We start from the raw sequence: 19,892 nt of genomic DNA, 5'->3' as shown, positions 1-19,892 counted from the left end.
GGGACTTTCTCTGTTAGTCCATCTATACTGACCTCCATCAGGTTGCAAACTGAATATATTTTTTTCTGCATCTACCTCTGAAAAAATATTTTGCTTCTAGCTGTGTGTGGGTCTTGTTCTATTAATCCATCTATACTGACCTCCATCAGGTTGCAAACTGAATATAATTTTTTTCTGCATCTAGCTCTGAAAAAATATTTGGCCTTCTAGTAGTGTGTCGGACTTTCTCTATTAGTGCATCTATACTGACCTCCATCAGGTTGCAAATTAAAAATAATTTTTATCTACATCTACAGTACCTCTGAAAAAATATTTGGGCTTCTAGCTGTGTGTGGGACTTGTTGTATTAGTCCATCTATACTGACCTCCATCAGTGTGCAAACTGAATACATTTTTTTTCTGCATCTACCTCTGAAAAAATATTGGGCTTCTAGCTGTGTGTGGGTCTTGTTCTATTAATCCATCTATACAGACCTCCATCAGGTTGCAAACTGAATATAATTTTTTTCTGCATCTAGCTCTGAAAAAATATTTAGCCTTCTAGTAGTGTGTGGGACTTTCTCTGTTAGTCCATCTATACTGACCTCCATCAGGTTGCAAACTGAATATATTTTTTTCTGCATCTACCTCTGAAAAAATATTGGGCTTCTAGCAGTGTGTGGGTCTTGTTCTATTAATCCATCTATACTGACCTCCATCAGGTTGCAAACTGAATATAATTTTTTTCTGCATCTAGCTCCGAAAAAATATTTGGCTTCTAGCTGTGTGTGGGTCTTATTCTATTAATCCATCTATACTGACCTCCATCAGGTTGCAAACTGAATCTAATTTTTTTCTGCATCTAGCTCTGAAAAAATATTTGGCTTCTAGCTGTGTGTGGGTCTTGTTCTATTAATCCATCTATACTGACCTCCATCAGGTTGCAAACTGAATATAATTTTTTTCTGCATCTAGCTCTGAAAAAATATTTGGCCTTCTAGTAGTGTGTCGGACTTTCTCTATTAGTCCATCTATACTGACCTCCATCAGGTTGCAAATTAAAAATAATTTTTATCTGCATCTACAGTACCTCTGAAAAAATATTTGGGCTTCTAGCTGTGTGTGGGACTTGTTGTATTAGTCCATCTATACTGACCTCCATCAGGTTGCAAACTGAATATATTTTTTTCTGCATCTACCTCTGAAAAAATATTGGGCTTCTAGCTGTGTGTGGGACTTGTTGTATTAGTCCATCTATACTGACCCCCATCAGGTTGCAAACTGAATATATTTTTTTCTGCATCTACCTCTGAAAAAATATTGGGCTTCTAGCTGTGTGTGGGTCTTGTTCTATTAATCCATCTATACAGACCTCCATCAGGTTGCAAACTGAATATAATTTTTTCTGCATCTAGCTCTGAAAAAATATTTGGCCTTCTAGCAGTGTGTGGGACTTGTTCTATTAGTCCACCTATACTGACCTCCATCAGGTTGCAAATTCAAAATAATTTTTTGTAAGTATCTAGCTCTGAAAAAATATTTGGCCTTCTAGTAGTGTGTCGGACTTTCTCTATTAGTCCATCGATACTGACCTCCATCAGGTTGCAAATTAAAAATAATTTTTATCTGCATCTACAGTACCTCTGAAAAAATATTTGGGCTTCTAGCTGTGTGTGGGACTTGTTGTATTAGTCCATCTATACTGACCTCCATCAGGTTGCAAACTGAATATATTTTTTTCTGCATCTACCTCTGAAAAAATATTGGGCTTCTAGCTGTGTGTGGGTCTTGTTCTATTAATCCATCTGTACTGACCTCCATCAGGTTGCAAACTGAATATAATTTTTTTCTGCATCTAGCTCTGAAAAAATATTTGGCCTTCTAGTAGTGTGTCGGACTTTCTCTATTAGTCCATCTATACTGACCTCCATCAGGTTGCAAATTATAAATAATTTTTCATCTGCATCTACAGTACCTCTGAAAAAATATTTGGGCTTCTAGCTGTGTGTGGGACTTGTTGTATTAGTCCATCTATACTGACCTCCATCAGGTTGCAAACTGAATATATTTTTTTCTGCATCTACCTCTGAAAAAATATTGGGCTTCTAGCTGTGTGTGAGACTTGTTGTATTAGTCCATCTATACTGACCTCCATCAGGTTGCAAACTGAATATATTTTTTTCTGCATCTACCTCTGAAAAAATATTGGGCTTCTAGCAGTGTGTGGGACTTTCTCTGTTAGTCCATCTATACTGACCTCCATCAGGTTGCAAACTGAATCTAATTTTTTTCTGCATCTAGCTCTGAAAAAATATTTGGCTTCTAGCTGTGTGTGGGTCTTGTTCTATTAATCCATCTATACTGACCTCCATCAGGTTGCAAACTGAATATAATTTTTTTCTGCATCTAGCTCTTAAAAAATATTTGGCCTTCTAGTAGTGTGTCGGACTTTCTCTATTAGTCCATCTATACTGACCTCCATCAGGTTGCAAATTAAAAATAATTTTTATCTGCATCTACAGTACCTCTGAAAAAATATTTGGGCTTCTAGCTGTGTGTGGGACTTGTTGTATTAGTCCATCTATACTGACCTCCATCAGGTTGCAAACTGAATATATTTTTTTCTGCATCTACCTCTGAAAAAATATTGGGCTTCTAGCTGTGTGTGGGACTTGTTGTATTAGTCCATCTATACTGACCTCCATCAGGTTGCAAACTGAATATATTTTTTTCTGCATCTACCTCTGAAAAAATATTGGGCTTCTAGCTGTGTGTGGGTCTTGTTCTATTAATCCATCTATACAGACCTCCATCAGGTTGCAAACTGAATATAATTTTTTTCTGCATCTAGCTCTGAAAAAATATTAGGCCTTCTAGCAGTGTGTGGGACTTGTTCTATTAGTCCACCTATACTGACCTCCATCAGGTTGCAAATTCAAAATAATTTTTTGTATGCATCTAGCTCTGAAAAAATATTTGGCCTTCTAGTAGTGTGTCGGACTTTCTCTATTAGTCCATCTATACTGACCTCCATCAGGTTGCAAATTAAAAATAATTTTTATCTGCATCTACAGTACCTCTGAAAAAATATTTGGGCTTCTAGCTGTGTGTGGGACTTGTTGTATTAGTCCATCTATACTGACCTCCATCAGGTTGCAAACTGAATATATTTTTTTCTGCATCTACCTCTGAAAAAATATTGGGCTTCTAGCTGTGTGTGGGACTTGTTGTATTAGTCCATCTATACTGACCTCCATCAGGTTGCAAACTGAATATATTTTTTTCTGCATCTACCTCTGAAAAAATATTGGGCTTCTAGCTGTGTGTGGGTCTTGTTCTATTAATCCATCTATACAGACCTCCATCAGGTTGCAAACTGAATATAATTTTTTTCTGCATCTAGCTCTGAAAAAATATTTGGCCTTCTAGCAGTGTGTGGGACTTGTTCTATTAGTCCACCTATACTGACCTCCATCAGGTTGCAAATTCAAAATAATTTTTTGTATGTATCTAGCTCTGAAAAAATATTTGGCCTTCTAGTAGTGTGTCGGACTTTCTCTATTAGTCCATCTATACTGACCTCCATCAGGTTGCAAATTAAAAATAATTTTTATCTGCATCTACAGTACCTCTGAAAAAATATTTGGGCTTCTAGCTGAGTGTGGGACTTGTTGTATTAGTCCATCTATACTGACCTCCATCAGGTTGCAAACTGAATATATTTTTTTCTGCATCTACCTCTGAAAAAATATTGGGCTTCTAGCTGTGTGTGGGTCTTGTTCTATTAATCCATCTGTACTGACCTCCATCAGGTTGCAAACTGAATATAATTTTTTTCTGCATCTAGCTCTGAAAAAATATTTGGCCTTCTAGTAGTGTGTCGGACTTTCTCTATTAGTCCATCTATACTGACCTCCATCAGGTTGCAAATTAAAAATAATTTTTCATCTGCATCTACAGTACCTCTGAAAAAATATTTGGGCTTCTAGCTGTGTGTGGGACTTGTTGTATTAGTCCATCTATACTGACCTCCATCAGGTTGCAAACTGAATATATTTTTTTCTGCATCTACCTCTGAAAAAATATTGGGCTTCTAGCTGTGTGTGGGACTTGTTGTATTAGTCCATCTATACTGACCTCCATCAGGTTGCAAACTGAATATATTTTTTTCTGCATCTACCTCTGAAAAAATATTGGGCTTCTAGCTGTGTGTGGGTCTTGTTCTATTAATCCATCTATACAGACCTCCATCAGGTTGCAATCTGAATATAATTTTTTTCTGCATCTAGCTCTGAAAAAATATTTGGCCTTCTAGTAGTGTGTGGGACTTCCTCTGTTAGTCCATCTATACTGACCTCCATCAGGTTGCAAACTGAATATATTTTTTTCTGCATCTACCTCTGAAAAAATATTTTGCTTCTAGCTGTGTGTGGGTCTTGTTCTATTAATCCATCTATACTGACCTCCATCAGGTTGCAAACTGAATATAATTTTTTTCTGCATCTAGCTCTGAAAAAATATTTGGCCTTCTAGTAGTGTGTCGGACTTTCTCTATTAGTGCATCTATACTGACCTCCATCAGGTTGCAAATTAAAAATAATTTTTATCTGCATCTACAGTACCTCTGAAAAAATATTTGGGCTTCTAGCTGTGTGTGAGACTTGTTGTATTAGTCCATCTATACTGACCTCCATCAGGTTGCAAACTGAATACATTTTTTTTCTGCATCTACCTCTGAAAAAATATTGGGCTTCTAGCTGTGTGTGGGTCTTGTTCTATTAATCCATCTATACAGACCTCCATCAGGTTGCAAACTGAATATAATTTTTTTCTGCATCTAGCTCTGAAAAAATATTTAGCCTTCTAGTAGTGTGTGGGACTTTCTCTGTTAGTCCATCTATACTGACCTCCATCAGGTTGCAAACTGAATATATTTTTTTCTGCATCTACCTCTGAAAAAATATTGGGCTTCTAGCAGTGTGTGGGTCTTGTTCTATTAATCCATCTATACTGACCTCCATCAGGTTACAAACTGAATCTAATTTTTTTCTGCATCTAGCTCCGAAAAAATATTTGGCTTCTAGCTGTGTGTGGGTCTTGTTCTATTAATCCATCTATACTGACCTCCATCAGGTTGCAAACTGAATCTAATTTTTTTCTGCATCTAGCTCTGAAAAAATATTTGGCTTCTAGCTGTGTGTGGGTCTTGTTCTATTAATCCATCTATACTGACCTCCATCAGGTTGCAAACTGAATATAATTTTTTTCTGCATCTAGCTCTGAAAAAATATTTGGCCTTCTAGTAGTGTGTCGGACTTTCTCTATTAGTCCATCTATACTGACCTCCATCAGGTTGCAAATTAAAAATAATTTTTATCTGCATCTACAGAACCTCTGAAAAAATATTTGGGCTTCTAGCTGTGTGTGGGACTTGTTGTATTAGTCCATCTATACTGACCTCCATCAGGTTGCAAACTGAATATATTTTTTTCTGCATCTACCTCTGAAAAAATATTGGGCTTCTAGCTGTGTGTGGGACTTGTTGTATTAGTCCATCTATACTGACCTCCATCAGGTTGCAAACTGAATATATTTTTTTCTGCATCTACCTCTGAAAAAATATTGGGCTTCTAGCTGTGTGTGGGTCTTGTTCTATTAATCCATCTATACAGACCTCCATCAGGTTGCAAACTGAATATAATTTTTTTCTGCATCTAGCTCTGAAAAAATATTTGGCCTTCTAGCAGTGTGTGGGACTTGTTCTATTAGTCCACCTATACTGACCTCCATCAGGTTGCAAATTCAAAATAATTTTTTGTATGTATCTAGCTCTGAAAAAATATTTGGCCTTCTAGTAGTGTGTCGGACTTTCTCTATTAGTCCATCTATACTGACCTCCATCAGGTTGCAAATTAAAAATAATTTTTATCTGCATCTACAGTACCTCTGAAAAAATATTTGGGCTTCTAGCTGTGTGTGGGACTTGTTGTATTAGTCCATCTATACTGACCTCCATCAGGTTGCAAACTGAATATATTTTTTTCTGCATCTACCTCTGAAAAAATATTGGGCTTCTAGCTGTGTGTGGGTCTTGTTCTATTAATCCATCTGTACTGACCTCCATCAGGTTGCAATCTGAATATAATTTTTTTCTGCATCTAGCTCTGAAAAAATATTTGGCCTTCTAGTAGTGTGTGGGACTTTCTCTGTTAGTCCATCTATACTGACCTCCATCAGGTTGCAAACTGAATATATTTTTTTCTGCATCTACCTCTGAAAAAATATTTTGCTTCTAGCTGTGTGTGGGTCTTGTTCTATTAATCCATCTATACTGACCTCCATCAGGTTGCAAACTGAATCTAATTTTTTTCTGCATCTAGCTCTTAAAAAATATTTGGCCTTCTAGTAGTGTGTCGGACTTTCTCTATTAGTCCATCTATACTGACCTCCATCAGGTTGCAAATTAAAAATAATTTTTATCTGCATCTACAGTACCTCTGAAAAAATATTTGGGCTTCTAGCTGTGTGTGGGACTTGTTGTAATAGTCCATCTATACTGACCTCCATCAGGCTGCAAACTGAATATATTTTTTTCTGCATCAACCTCTGAAAAAATATTCTTCCTCTAGCTGTGTGTGGGACTTGTTGTATTAGTCCATCTATACTGACCTCCATCAGGTTGCAAACTGAATATATTTTTTTCTGCATCTACCTCTGAAAAAATATTGGGCTTCTAGCTGTGTGTGGGTCTTGTTCTATTAATCCATCTATACAGACCTCCATCAGGTTGCAAACTGAATATAATTTTTTTCTGCATCTAGCTCTGAAAAAATATTTGGCCTTGTAGCAGTGTGTGGGACTTTCTCTGTTAGTCCATCTATACTGACCTCCATCAGGTTGCAAACTGAATCAAATTTTTTCCTGCATCTAGCTCTGAAAAAATATTTGGCTTCTAGCTGTGTGTGGGTCTTGTTCTATTAATCCATCTATACTGACCTCCATCAGGTTGCAAACTAAATATAATTTTTTTCTGCATCTAGCTCTTAAAAAATATTTGGCCTTCTAGTAGTGTGTCGGACTTTCTCTATTAGTCCATCTATACTGACCTCCATCAGGTTGCAAATTAAAAATAATTTTTATCTGCATCTACAGTACCTCTGAAAAAATATTTGGGCTTCTAGCTGTGTGTGGGACTTGTTGTATTAGTCCATCTATACTGACCTCCATCAGGTTGCAAACTGAATATATTTTTTTCTGCATCTACCTCTGAAAAAATATTGGGCTTCTAGCTGTGTGTGGGACTTGTTGTATTAGTCCATCTATACTGACCTCCATCAGGTTGCAAACTGAATATATTTTTTTCTGCATCTACCTCTGAAAAAATATTGGGCTTCTAGCTGTGTGTGGGTCTTGTTCTATTAATCCATCTATACAGACCTCCATCAGGTTGCAAACTGAATATAATTTTTTTCTGCATCTAGCTCTGAAAAAATATTAGGCCTTCTAGCAGTGTGTGGGACTTGTTCTATTAGTCCACCTATACTGACCTCCATCAGGTTGCAAATTCAAAATAATTTTTTGTATGCATCTAGCTCTGAAAAAATATTTGGCCTTCTAGTAGTGTGTCGGACTTTCTCTATTAGTCCATCTATACTGACCTCCATCAGGTTGCAAATTAAAAATATTTTTTATCTGCATCTACAGTACCTCTGAAAAAATATTTGGGCTTCTAGCTGTGTGTGGGACTTGTTGTATTAGTCCATCTATACTGACCTCCATCAGGTTGCAAACTGAATATATTTTTTTCTGCATCTACCTCTGAAAAAATATTGGGCTTCTAGCTGTGTGTGGGTCTTGTTCTATTAATCCATCTGTACTGACCTCCATCAGGTTGCAAACTGAATATAATTATTTTCTGCATCTAGCTCTGAAAAAATATTTGGCCTTCTAGTAGTGTGTCGGACTTTCTCTATTAGTCCATCTATACTGACCTCCATCAGGTTGCAAATTAAAAATAATTTTTATCTGCATCTACAGTACCTCTGAAAAAATATTTGGGCTTCTAGCTGTGTGTGGGACTTGTTGTATTAGTCCATCTATACTGACCTCCATCAGGTTGCAAACTGAATATATTTTTTTCTGCATCTACCTCTGAAAAAATATTAGGCTTCTAGCTGTTTGTGGGACTTGTTGTATTAGTCCATCTATACTGACCTCCATCAGGTTGCAAACTGAATATATTTTTTTCTGCATCTACCTCTGAAAAAATATTGGGCTTCTAGCTGTGTGTGGGTCTTGTTCTATTAATCCATCTATACAGACCTCCATCAGGTTGCAAACTGAATATAATTTTTTTTTGCATCTAGCTCTGAAAAAATATTTGGCCTTCTAGTAGTGTGTGGGACTTTCTCTTTTAGTCCATCTATACTGACCTCCATCAGGTTGCAAACTGAATTTATATTTCTTTCTGCATCTACCTCTGAAAAAATATTGGGCTTCTAGCTGTGTGTGGGTCTTGTTCTATTAATCCATCTATACTGACCTCCATCAGGTTGCAATCTGAATATAATTTTTTCCTGCATCTAGCTCTGAAAAAATATTTGGCCTTCTAGTAGTGTGTCGGACTTTCTCTATTAGTCCATGTATAGTGACCTCCATCAGGTTGCAAATTAAAAATAATTTTTATCTGCATCTACAGTACCTCTGAAAAAATATTTGGGCTTCTAGCTGTGTGTGGGACTTGTTGTATTAGTCCATCTATACTTACCTCCATCAGGTTGCAAACTGAATATATTTTTTTCTGCATCTACCTCTGAAAAAATATTGGGCTTCTAGCTGTGTGTGGGACTTGTTGTATTAGTCCATCTATACTGACCTCCATCAGGTTGCAAACTGAATATATTTTTTTCTGCATCTACCTCTGAAAAAATATTGGGCTTCTAGCTGTGTGTGGGTCTTGTTCTATTAATCCATCTATACAGACCTCCATCAGGTTGCAAACTGAATATAATTTTTTTCTGCATCTAGCTCTGAAAAAATATTTGGCCTTCTAGTAGTGTGTGGGACTTTCTCTGTTAGTCCATCTATACAGACCTCCATCAGGTTGCAAACTGAATATAATTTTTTTCTGCATCTAGCTCTGAAAAAATATTAGGCCTTCTAGCAGTGTGTGGGACTTGTTCTATTAGTCCACCTATACTGACCTCCATCAGGTTGCAAATTCAAAATAATTTTTTGTATGCATCTAGCTCTGAAAAAATATTTGGCCTTCTAGTAGTGTGTCGGACTTTCTCTATTAGTCCATCTATACTGACCTCCATCAGGTTGCAAATTAAAAATATTTTTTATCTGCATCTACAGTACCTCTGAAAAAATATTTGGGCTTCTAGCTGTGTGTGGGACTTGTTGTATTAGTCCATCTATACTGACCTCCATCAGGTTGCAAACTGAATATATTTTTTTCTGCATCTACCTCTGAAAAAATATTGGGCTTCTAGCTGTGTGTGGGACTTGTTGTATTAGTCCATCTATACTGACCTCCATCAGGTTGCAAACTGAATATATTTTTTTCTGCATCTAGCTCTGAAAAAATATTGGGCTTCTAGCTGTGTGTGGGTCTTGTTCTATTAATCCATCTATACAGACCTCCATCAGGTTGCAATCTGAATATAATTTTTTTCTGCATCTAGCTCTGAAAAAATATTTGGCCTTCTAGTAGTGTGTGGGACTTTCTCTGTTAGTCCATCTATACTGACCTCCATCAGGTTGCAAATTAAAAATAATTTTTATCTGCATCTACAGTACCTCTGAAAAAATATTTGGGCTTCTAGCTGTGTGTGGGACTTGTTGTAATAGTCCATCTATACTGACCTCCATCAGGCTGCAAACTGAATATATTTTTTTCTGCATCTACCTCTGAAAAAATATTGGGCTTCTAGCTGTGTGTGGGACTTGTTGTATTAGTCCATCTATACTGACCTCCATCAGGTTGCAAACTGAATATATTTTTTTCTGCATCTACCTCTGAAAAAATATTGGGCTTCTAGCTGTGTGTGGGTCTTGTTCAATTAATCCATCTATACAGACCTCCATCAGGTTGCAAACTGAATATAATTTTTTTCTGCATCTAGCTCTGAAAAAATATTTGGCCTTCTAGCAGTGTGTGGGACTTTCTCTGTTAGTCCATCTATACTGACCTCCATCAGGTTGCAAACTGAATCTAATTTTTTTCTGCATCTAGCTCTGAAAAAATATTTGGCTTCTAGCTGTGTGTGGGTCTTGTTCTATTAATCCATCTATACTGACCTCCATCAGGTTGCAAACTGAATATAATTTTTTTCTGCATCTAGCTCTTAAAAAATATTTGGCCTTCTAGTAGTGTGTCGGACTTTCTCTATTAGTCCATCTATACTGACCTCCATCAGGTTGCAAATTAAAAATAATTTTTATCTGCATCTACAGTACCTCTGAAAAAATATTTGGGCTTCTAGCTGTGTGTGGGACTTGTTGTAATAGTCCATCTATACTGACCTCCATCAGGCTGCAAACTGAATATATTTTTTTCTGCATCAACCTCTGAAAAAATATTCTTCCTCTAGCTGTGTGTGGGACTTGTTGTATTAGTCCATCTATACTGACCTCCATCAGGTTGCAAACTGAATATATTTTTTTCTGCATCTACCTCTGAAAAAATATTGGGCTTCTAGCTGTGTGTGGGTCTTGTTCTATTAATCCATCTATACTGACCTCCATCAGGTTGCAAACTGAATCAAATTTTTTTCTGCATCTAGCTCTGAAAAAATATTTGGCTTCTAGCTGTGTGTGGGTCTTGTTCTATTAATCCATCTATACTGACCTCCATCAGGTTGCAAACTAAATATAATTTTTTTCTGCATCTAGCTCTTAAAAAATATTTGGCCTTCTAGTAGTGTGTCGGACTTTCTCTATTAGTCCATCTATACTGACCTCCATCAGGTTGCAAATTAAAAATAATTTTTATCTGCATCTACAGTACCTCTGAAAAAATATTTGGGCTTCTAGCTGTGTGTGGGACTTGTTGTATTAGTCCATCTATACTGACCTCCATCAGGTTGCAAACTGAATATATTTTTTTCTGCATCTACCTCTGAAAAAATATTGGGCTTCTAGCTGTGTGTGGGACTTGTTGTATTAGTCCATCTATACTGACCTCCATCAGGTTGCAAACTGAATATATTTTTTTCTGCATCTACCTCTGAAAAAATATTGGGCTTCTAGCTGTGTGTGGGTCTTGTTCTATTAATCCATCTATACAGACCTCCATCAGGTTGCAAACTGAACATAATTTTTTTCTGCATCTAGCTCTGAAAAAATATTAGGCCTTCTAGCAGTGTGTGGGACTTGTTCTATTAGTCCACCTATACTGACCTCCATCAGGTTGCAAATTCAAAATAATTTTTTGTATGCATCTAGCTCTGAAAAAATATTTGGCCTTCTAGTAGTGTGTCGGACTTTCTCTATTAGTCCATCTATACTGACCTCCATCAGGTTGCAAATTAAAAATATTTTTTATCTGCATCTACAGTACCTCTGAAAAAATATTTGGGCTTCTAGCTGTGTGTGGGACTTGTTGTATTAGTCCATCTATACTGACCTCCATCAGGTTGCAAACTGAATATATTTTTTTCTGCATCTACCTCTGAAAAAATATTGGGCTTCTAGCTGTGTGTGGGTCTTGTTCTATTAATCCATCTGTACTGACCTCCATCAGGTTGCAAACTGAATATAATTATTTTCTGCATCTAGCTCTGAAAAAATATTTGGCCTTCTAGTAGTGTGTCGGACTTTCTCTATTAGTCCATCTATACTGACCTCCATCAGGTTGCAAATTAAAAATAATTTTTATCTGCATCTACAGTACCTCTGAAAAAATATTTGGGCTTCTAGCTGTGTGTGGGACTTGTTGTATTAGTCCATCTATACTGACCTCCATCAGGTTGCAAACTGAATATATTTTTTTCTGCATCTACCTCTGAAAAAATATTAGGCTTCTAGCTGTTTGTGGGACTTGTTGTATTAGTCCATCTATACTGACCTCCATCAGGTTGCAAACTGAATATATTTTTTTCTGCATCTACCTCTGAAAAAATATTGGGCTTCTAGCTGTGTGTGGGTCTTGTTCTATTAATCCATCTATACAGACCTCCATCAGGTTGCAAACTGAATATAATTTTTTTCTGCATCTAGCTCTGAAAAAATATTTGGCCTTCTAGTAGTGTGTGGGACTTTCTCTTTTAGTCCATCTATACTGACCTCCATCAGGTTGCAAACTGAATTTATATTTTTTTCTGCATCTACCTCTGAAAAAATATTGGGCTTCTAGCTGTGTGTGGGTCTTGTTCTATTAATCCATCTATACTGACCTCCATCAGGTTGCAATCTGAATATAATTTTTTCCTGCATCTAGCTCTGAAAAAATATTTGGCCTTCTAGTAGTGTGTCGGACTTTCTCTATTAGTCCATGTATAGTGACCTCCATCAGGTTGCAAATTAAAAATAATTTTTATCTGCATCTACAGTACCTCTGAAAAAATATTTGGGCTTCTAGCTGTGTGTGGGACTTGTTGTATTAGTCCATCTATACTTACCTCCATCAGGTTGCAAACTGAATATATTTTTTTCTGCATCTACCTCTGAAAAAATATTGGGCTTCTAGCTGTGTGTGGGACTTGTTGTATTAGTCCATCTATACTGACCTCCATCAGGTTGCAAACTGAATATATTTTTTTCTGCATCTACCTCTGAAAAAATATTGGGCTTCTAGCTGTGTGTGGGTCTTGTTCTATTAATCCATCTATACAGACCTCCATCAGGTTGCAAACTGAATATAATTTTTTTCTGCATCTAGCTCTGAAAAAATATTTGGCCTTCTAGTAGTGTGTGGGACTTTCTCTGTTAGTCCATCTATACAGACCTCCATCAGGTTGCAAACTGAATATAATTTTTTTCTGCATCTAGCTCTGAAAAAATATTAGGCCTTCTAGCAGTGTGTGGGACTTGTTCTATTAGTCCACCTATACTGACCTCCATCAGGTTGCAAATTCAAAATAATTTTTTGTATGCATCTAGCTCTGAAAAAATATTTGGCCTTCTAGTAGTGTGTCGGACTTTCTCTATTAGTCCATCTATACTGACCTCCATCAGGTTGCAAATTAAAAATATTTTTTATCTGCATCTACAGTACCTCTGAAAAAATATTTGGGCTTCTAGCTGTGTGTGGGACTTGTTGTATTAGTCCATCTATACTGACCTCCATCAGGTTGCAAACTGAATATATTTTTTTCTGCATCTAGCTCTGAAAAAATATTGGGCTTCTAGCTGTGTGTGGGACTTGTTGTATTAGTCCATCTATACTGACCTCCATCAGGTTGCAAACTGAATATATTTTTTTCTGCATCTAGCTCTGAAAAAATATTGGGCTTCTAGCTGTGTGTGGGTCTTGTTCTATTAATCCATCTATACAGACCTCCATCAGGTTGCAATCTGAATATAATTTTTTTCTGCATCTAGCTCTGAAAAAATATTTGGCCTTCTAGTAGTGTGTGGGACTTTCTCTGTTAGTCCATCTATACTGACCTCCATCAGGTTGCAAACTGAATATATTTTTTTCTGCATCTACCTCTGAAAAAATATTTTGCTTCTAGCTGTGTGTGGGTCTTGTTCTATTAATCCATCTATACTGACCTCCATCAGGTTGCAAACTGAATATAATTTTTTTCTGCATCTAGCTCTGAAAAAATATTTGGCCTTCTAGTAGTGTGTCGGACTTTCTCTATTAGTGCATCTATACTGACCTCCATCAGGTTGCAAATTAAAAATAATTTTTATCTGCATCTACAGTACCTCTGAAAAAATATTTGGGCTTCTAGCTGTGTGTGGGACTTGTTGTATTAGTCCATCTATACTGACCTCCATCAGGTTGCAAACTGAATATATTTTTTTCTGCCTCTACCTCTGAAAAAATATTCTTCCTCTAGCTGTGTGTGGGACTTGTTGTATTAGTCCATCTATACTGACCTCCATCAGGTTGCAAACTGAATATATTTTTTTCTGCATCTACCTCTGAAAAAATATTGGGCTTCTAGCTGTGTGTGGGTCTTGTTCTATTAATCCATCTATACAGACCTCCATCAGGTTGCAAACTGAATATAATTTTTTTCTGCATCTAGCTCTGAAAAAATATTTGGCCTTCTAGCAGTGTGTGGGACTTTCTCTGTTAGTCCATCTATACTGACCTCCATCAGGTTGCAAACTGAATATAATTTTTTTCTGCATCTAGCTCTGAAAAAATATTTGGCTTCTAGCTGTGTGTGGGTCTTGTTCTATTAATCCATCTATACTGACCTCCATCAGGTTGCAAACTGAATATAATTTTTTTCTGCATCTAGCTCTTAAAAAATATTTGGCCTTCTAGTAGTGTGTCGGACTTTCTCTATTAGTCCATCTATACTGACCTCCATCAGGTTGCAAATTAAAAATAATTTTTATCTGCATCTACAGTACCTCTGAAAAAATATTTGGGCTTCTAGCTGTGTGGGACTTGTTGTAATAGTCCATCTATACTGACCTCCATCAGGCTGCAAACTGAATATATTTTTTTCTGCATCTACCTCTGAAAAAATATTCTTCCTCTAGCTGTGTGTGGGACTTGTTGTATTAGTCCATCTATACTGACCTCCATCAGGTTGCAAACTGAATATATTTTTTTCTGCATCTACCTCTGAAAAAATATTGGGCTTCTAGCTGTGTGTGGGTCTTGTTCTATTAATCCATCTATACAGACCTCCATCAGGTTGCAAGCTGAATATAATTTTTTTCTGCATCTAGCTCTGAAAAAATATTTGGCCTTCTAGCAGTGTGTGGGACTTTCTCTGTTAGTCCATCTATACTGACCTCCATCAGGTTGCAAACTGAATCAAATTTTTTTCTGCATCTAGCTCTGAAAAAATATTTGGCTTCTAGCTGTTTGTGGATCTTGTTCTATTAATCCATCTATACTGACCTCCATCAGGTTGCAAACTAAATATAATTTTTTTCTGCATCTAGCTCTTAAAAAATATTTGGCCTTCTAGTAGTGTGTCGGACTTTCTCTATTAGTCCATCTATACTGACCTCCATCAGGTTGCAAATTAAAAATAATTTTTATCTGCATCTACAGTACCTCTGAAAAAATATTTGGGCTTCTAGCTGTGTGTGGGACTTGTTGTATTAGTCCATCTATACTGACCTCCATCAGGTTGCAAACTGAATATATTTTTTTCTGCATCTACCTCTGAAAAAATATTGGGCTTCTAGCTGTGTGTGGGACTTGTTGTATTAGTCCATCTATACTGACCTCCATCAGGTTGCAAACTGAATATATTTTTTTCTGCATCTACCTCTGAAAAAATATTGGGCTTCTAGCTGTGTGTGGGTCTTGTTCTATTAATCCATCTATACAGACCTCCATCAGGTTGCAAACTGAATATAATTTTTTTCTGCATCTAGCTCTGAAAAAATATTAGGCCTTCTAGCAGTGTGTGGGACTTGTTCTATTAGTCCACCTATACTGACCTCCATCAGGTTGCAAATTCAAAATAATTTTTTGTATGCATCTAGCTCTGAAAAAATATTTGGCCTTCTAGTAGTGTGTCGGACTTTCTCTATTAGTCCATCTATACTGACCTCCATCAGGTTGCAAATTAAAAATATTTTTTATCTGCATCTACAGTACCTCTGAAAAAATATTTGGGCTTCTAGCTGTGTGTGGGACTTGTTGTATTAGTCCATCTATACTGACCTCCATCAGGTTGCAAACTGAATATATTTTTTTCTGCATCTACCTCTGAAAAAATATTGGGCTTCTAGCTGTGTGTGGGTCTTGTTCTATTAATACATCTGTACTGACTTCCATCAGGTTGCAAACTGAATATAATTTTTTTCTGCATCTAGCTCTGAAAAAATATTTGGCCTTCTAGTAGTGTGTCGGACTTTCTCTATTAGTCCATCTATACTGACCTCCATCAGGTTGCAAATTAAAAATAATTTTTATCTGCATCTACAGTACCTCTGAAAAAATATTTGGGCTTCTAGCTGTGTGTGGGACTTGTTGTATTAGTCCATCTATACTGACCTCCATCAGGTTGCAAACTGAATATATTTTTTTCTGCATCTACCTCTGAAAAAATATTGGGCTTCTAGCTGTTTGTGGGACTTGTTGTATTAGTCCATCTATACTGACCTCCATCAGGTTGCAAACTGAATATATTTTTTTCTGCATCTACCTCTGAAAAAATATTGGGCTTCTAGCTGTGTGTGGGTCTTGTTCTATTAATCCATCTATACAGACCTCCATCAGGTTGCAAACTGAATATAATTTTTTTCTGCATCTAGCTCTGAAAAAATATTTGGCCTTCTAGTAGTGTGTGGGACTTTCTCTTTTAGTCCATCTATACTGACCTCCATCAGGTTGCAAACTGAATTTATATTTTTTTCTGCATCTACCTCTGAAAAAATATTGGGCTTCTAGCTGTGTGTGGGTCTTGTTCTATTAATCCATCTATACTGACCTCCATCAGGTTGCAATCTGAATATAATTTTTTCCTGCATCTAGCTCTGAAAAAATATTTGGCCTTCTAGTAGTGTGTCGGACTTTCTCTATTAGTCCATCTATAGTGACCTCCATCAGGTTGCAAATTAAAAATAATTTTTATCTGCATCTACAGTACCTCTGAAAAAATATTTGGGCTTCTAGCTGTGTGTGGGACTTGTTGTATTAGTCCATCTATACTTACCTCCATCAGGTTGCAAACTGAATATATTTTTTTCTGCATCTACCTCTGAAAAAATATTGGGCTTCTAGCTGTGTGTGGGACTTGTTGTATTAGTCCATCTATACTGACCTCCATCAGGTTGCAAACTGAATATATTTTTTTCTGCATCTACCTCTGAAAAAATATTGGGCTTCTAGCTGTGTGTGGGTCTTGTTCTATTAATCCATCTATACAGACCTCCATCAGGTTGCAAACTGAATATAATTTTTTTCTGCATCTAGCTCTGAAAAAATATTTGGCCTTCTAGTAGTGTGTGGGACTTTCTCTGTTAGTCCATCTATACTGACCTCCATCAGGTTGCAAACTGAATTTATATTTTTTTCTGCATCTACCTCTGAAAAAATATTGGGCTTCTAGCTGTGTGTGGGTCTTGTTCTATTAATCCATCTATACTGACCTCCATCAGGTTGCAATCTGAATATAATTTTTTTCTGCATCTAGCTCTGAAAAAATATTTGGCCTTCTAGTAGTGTGTCGGACTTTCTCTATTAGTCCATCTATAGTGACCTCCATCAGGTTGCAAATTAAAAATAATTTTTATCTGCATCTACAGTACCTCTGAAAAAATATTTGGGCTTCTAGCTGTGTGTGGGACTTGTTGTATTAGTCCATCTATACTGACCTCCATAAGGTTGCAAACTGAATATATTTTTTTCTGTATCTACCTCTGAAAAAATAATGGGCTTCTAGCTGTGTGTGGGACTTGTTGTATTAGTCCATCTATACTGACCTCCATCAGGTTGCAAACTGAATATATTTTTTTCTGCATCTACCTCTGAAAAAATATTGGGCTTCTAGCTGTGTGTGGGTGTTGTTCTATTAATACATCTATACAGACCTCCATCAGGTTGCAAACTGAATATAATTTTTTTCTGCATCTAGCTCTGAAAAAATATTAGGCCTTCTAGCAGTGTGTGGGACTTGTTCTATTAGTCCACCTATACTGACCTCCATCAGGTTGCAAATTCAAAATAATTTTTTGTATGCATCTAGCTCTGAAAAAATATTTGGCCTTCTAGTAGTGTGTCGGACTTTCTCTATTAGTCCATCTATACTGACCTCCATCAGGTTGCAAATTAAAAATATTTTTTATCTGCATCTACAGTACCTCTGAAAAAATATTTGGGCTTCTAGCTGTGTGTGGGACTTGTTGTATTAGTCCATCTATACTGACCTCCATCAGGTTGCAAACTGAATATATTTTTTTCTGCATCTACCTCTGAAAAAATATTGGGCTTCTAGCTGTGTGTGGGTCTTGTTCTATTAATCCATCTGTACTGACCTCCATCAGGTTGCAAACTGAATATAATTTTTTTCTGCATCTAGCTCTGAAAAAATATTTGGCCTTCTAGTAGTGTGTCGGACTTTCTCTATTAGTCCATCTATACTGACCTCCATCAGGTTGCAAATTAAAAATAATTTTTATCTGCATCTACAGTACCTCTGAAAAAATATTTGGGCTTCTAGCTGTGTGTGGGTCTTGTTGTATTAGTCCATCTATACTGACCTCCATCAGGTTGCAAACTGAATATAATTTTTTTCTGCATCTAGCTCTGAAAAAATATTTGGCCTTCTAGCAGTGTGTGGGACTTTCTCTGTTAGTCCATCTATACTGACCTCCATCAGGTTGCAAACTGAATCTAATTTTTTTCTGCATCTAGCTCTGAAAAAATATTTGACCTTCTAGCAGTGTGTCGGACTGTCTCTATTAGTCCATCTATACTGACCTCCATCAGCTTGCAAATTAAAAATAATTTTTATCTGCATCTACAGTACCTCTGAAAAAATATTTGGGCTTCTAGCTGTGTGTGGGCCTTGTTGTATTAGTCCATCTATACTGACCTCCATCAGGTTGCAAACTGAATATATTTTTTTCTGCATCTACCTCTGAAAAAATATTGGGCTTCTAGCTGTGTGTGGGACTTGTTCTATTAATCCATCTATACAGACCTCCATCAGGTTGCAAACTGAATATATTTTTTTCTGCATCTACCTCTGAAAAAATATTGGGCTTCTAGCTGTGTGTGGGACTTGTTGTATTAGTCCATCTATACTGACCTCCATCAGGTTGCAAACTGAATATATTTTTTTCTGCATCTACCTCTGAAAAAATATTGGGCTTCTAGCTGTGTGTGGGACTTGTTGTATTAGTCCATCTATACTGACCTCCATCAGGTTGCAAATTGAATATAATTTTTTTCTGCATCTAACCCAGCCAATAGTTTTGACCTAATACCACAGTTTGGCCACTCAGCTCTGCTCGGTTACCATCCATTGTTTTTTAGAGCAAACAACTCCAGAGTTGTGAATTAGTTAACCACCAAAATGAATGGAAAAGGCCTGCTGCTGGTGGAAAGGGGAGTAGGCGTGTTGGGAAGGGGAAAAAAGGTTGTGTCCGTGGGGTAGGTGTTAAAGCAACAGTAACATCTGCAGAAGAAAGAACATCTTCCAGCCAAACTAAAATGTCTACTTCTTTTAGCGGACAATGTGATAAGATCCCTTTCTTACGGCCACGCCAATCGCTACAAATTCCAGATGAGGCACAAAAACAGCAGGTGCTTCAACGGATATCAAGTGCTCCTTTAAGTGGGCTCTCCTTCACATCAACTTCAACATCACAAATACTCCAGTCCTCAAAGGTGTCACCCAAATCGCACTTGCTTCCTCACAGCTCCCAAATCTCCAGCTGCCCGTCTGAGTATGAGGTAGAACAGATGGTTGAGTCTGCAGAGCTGTTTACTCATACTATAGCCTGGGAATCAGAGGTCGACTCCAGCGCTTCTGTGTATCCAGACGAGGAAATTATCTGCACTGATGCCCAGAATCTTTATGAGTCGGATCCAGGACCAGACGCAGAAGGTTCTGACCATAATGTAGACCCTCATTCCCAAACTGTAACTCCTGTTGGTGGAGACAATAAGGAAGACGATGATAAGACTCAAATACCTGATTGGAGCGACAACTTTAGTTTTTTGTCAGGGCAGGAACAGGTTGGCTCTGAGGACGACGGGTGTGATAACACACAGGGTGATGATGATGAGGTTGGAGATCCCACTTACTGTC

This window comes from Phyllobates terribilis, unplaced genomic scaffold (genome assembly GCF_046119375.1).
Source record: "Phyllobates terribilis strain yellow unplaced genomic scaffold, ASM4611937v1 Scaffold_3__8_contigs__length_932513732, whole genome shotgun sequence".
Classification (NCBI taxonomy): Eukaryota; Metazoa; Chordata; class Amphibia; order Anura; family Dendrobatidae; genus Phyllobates; species Phyllobates terribilis.
Note: the sequence above shows the minus strand (reverse complement) of the source record.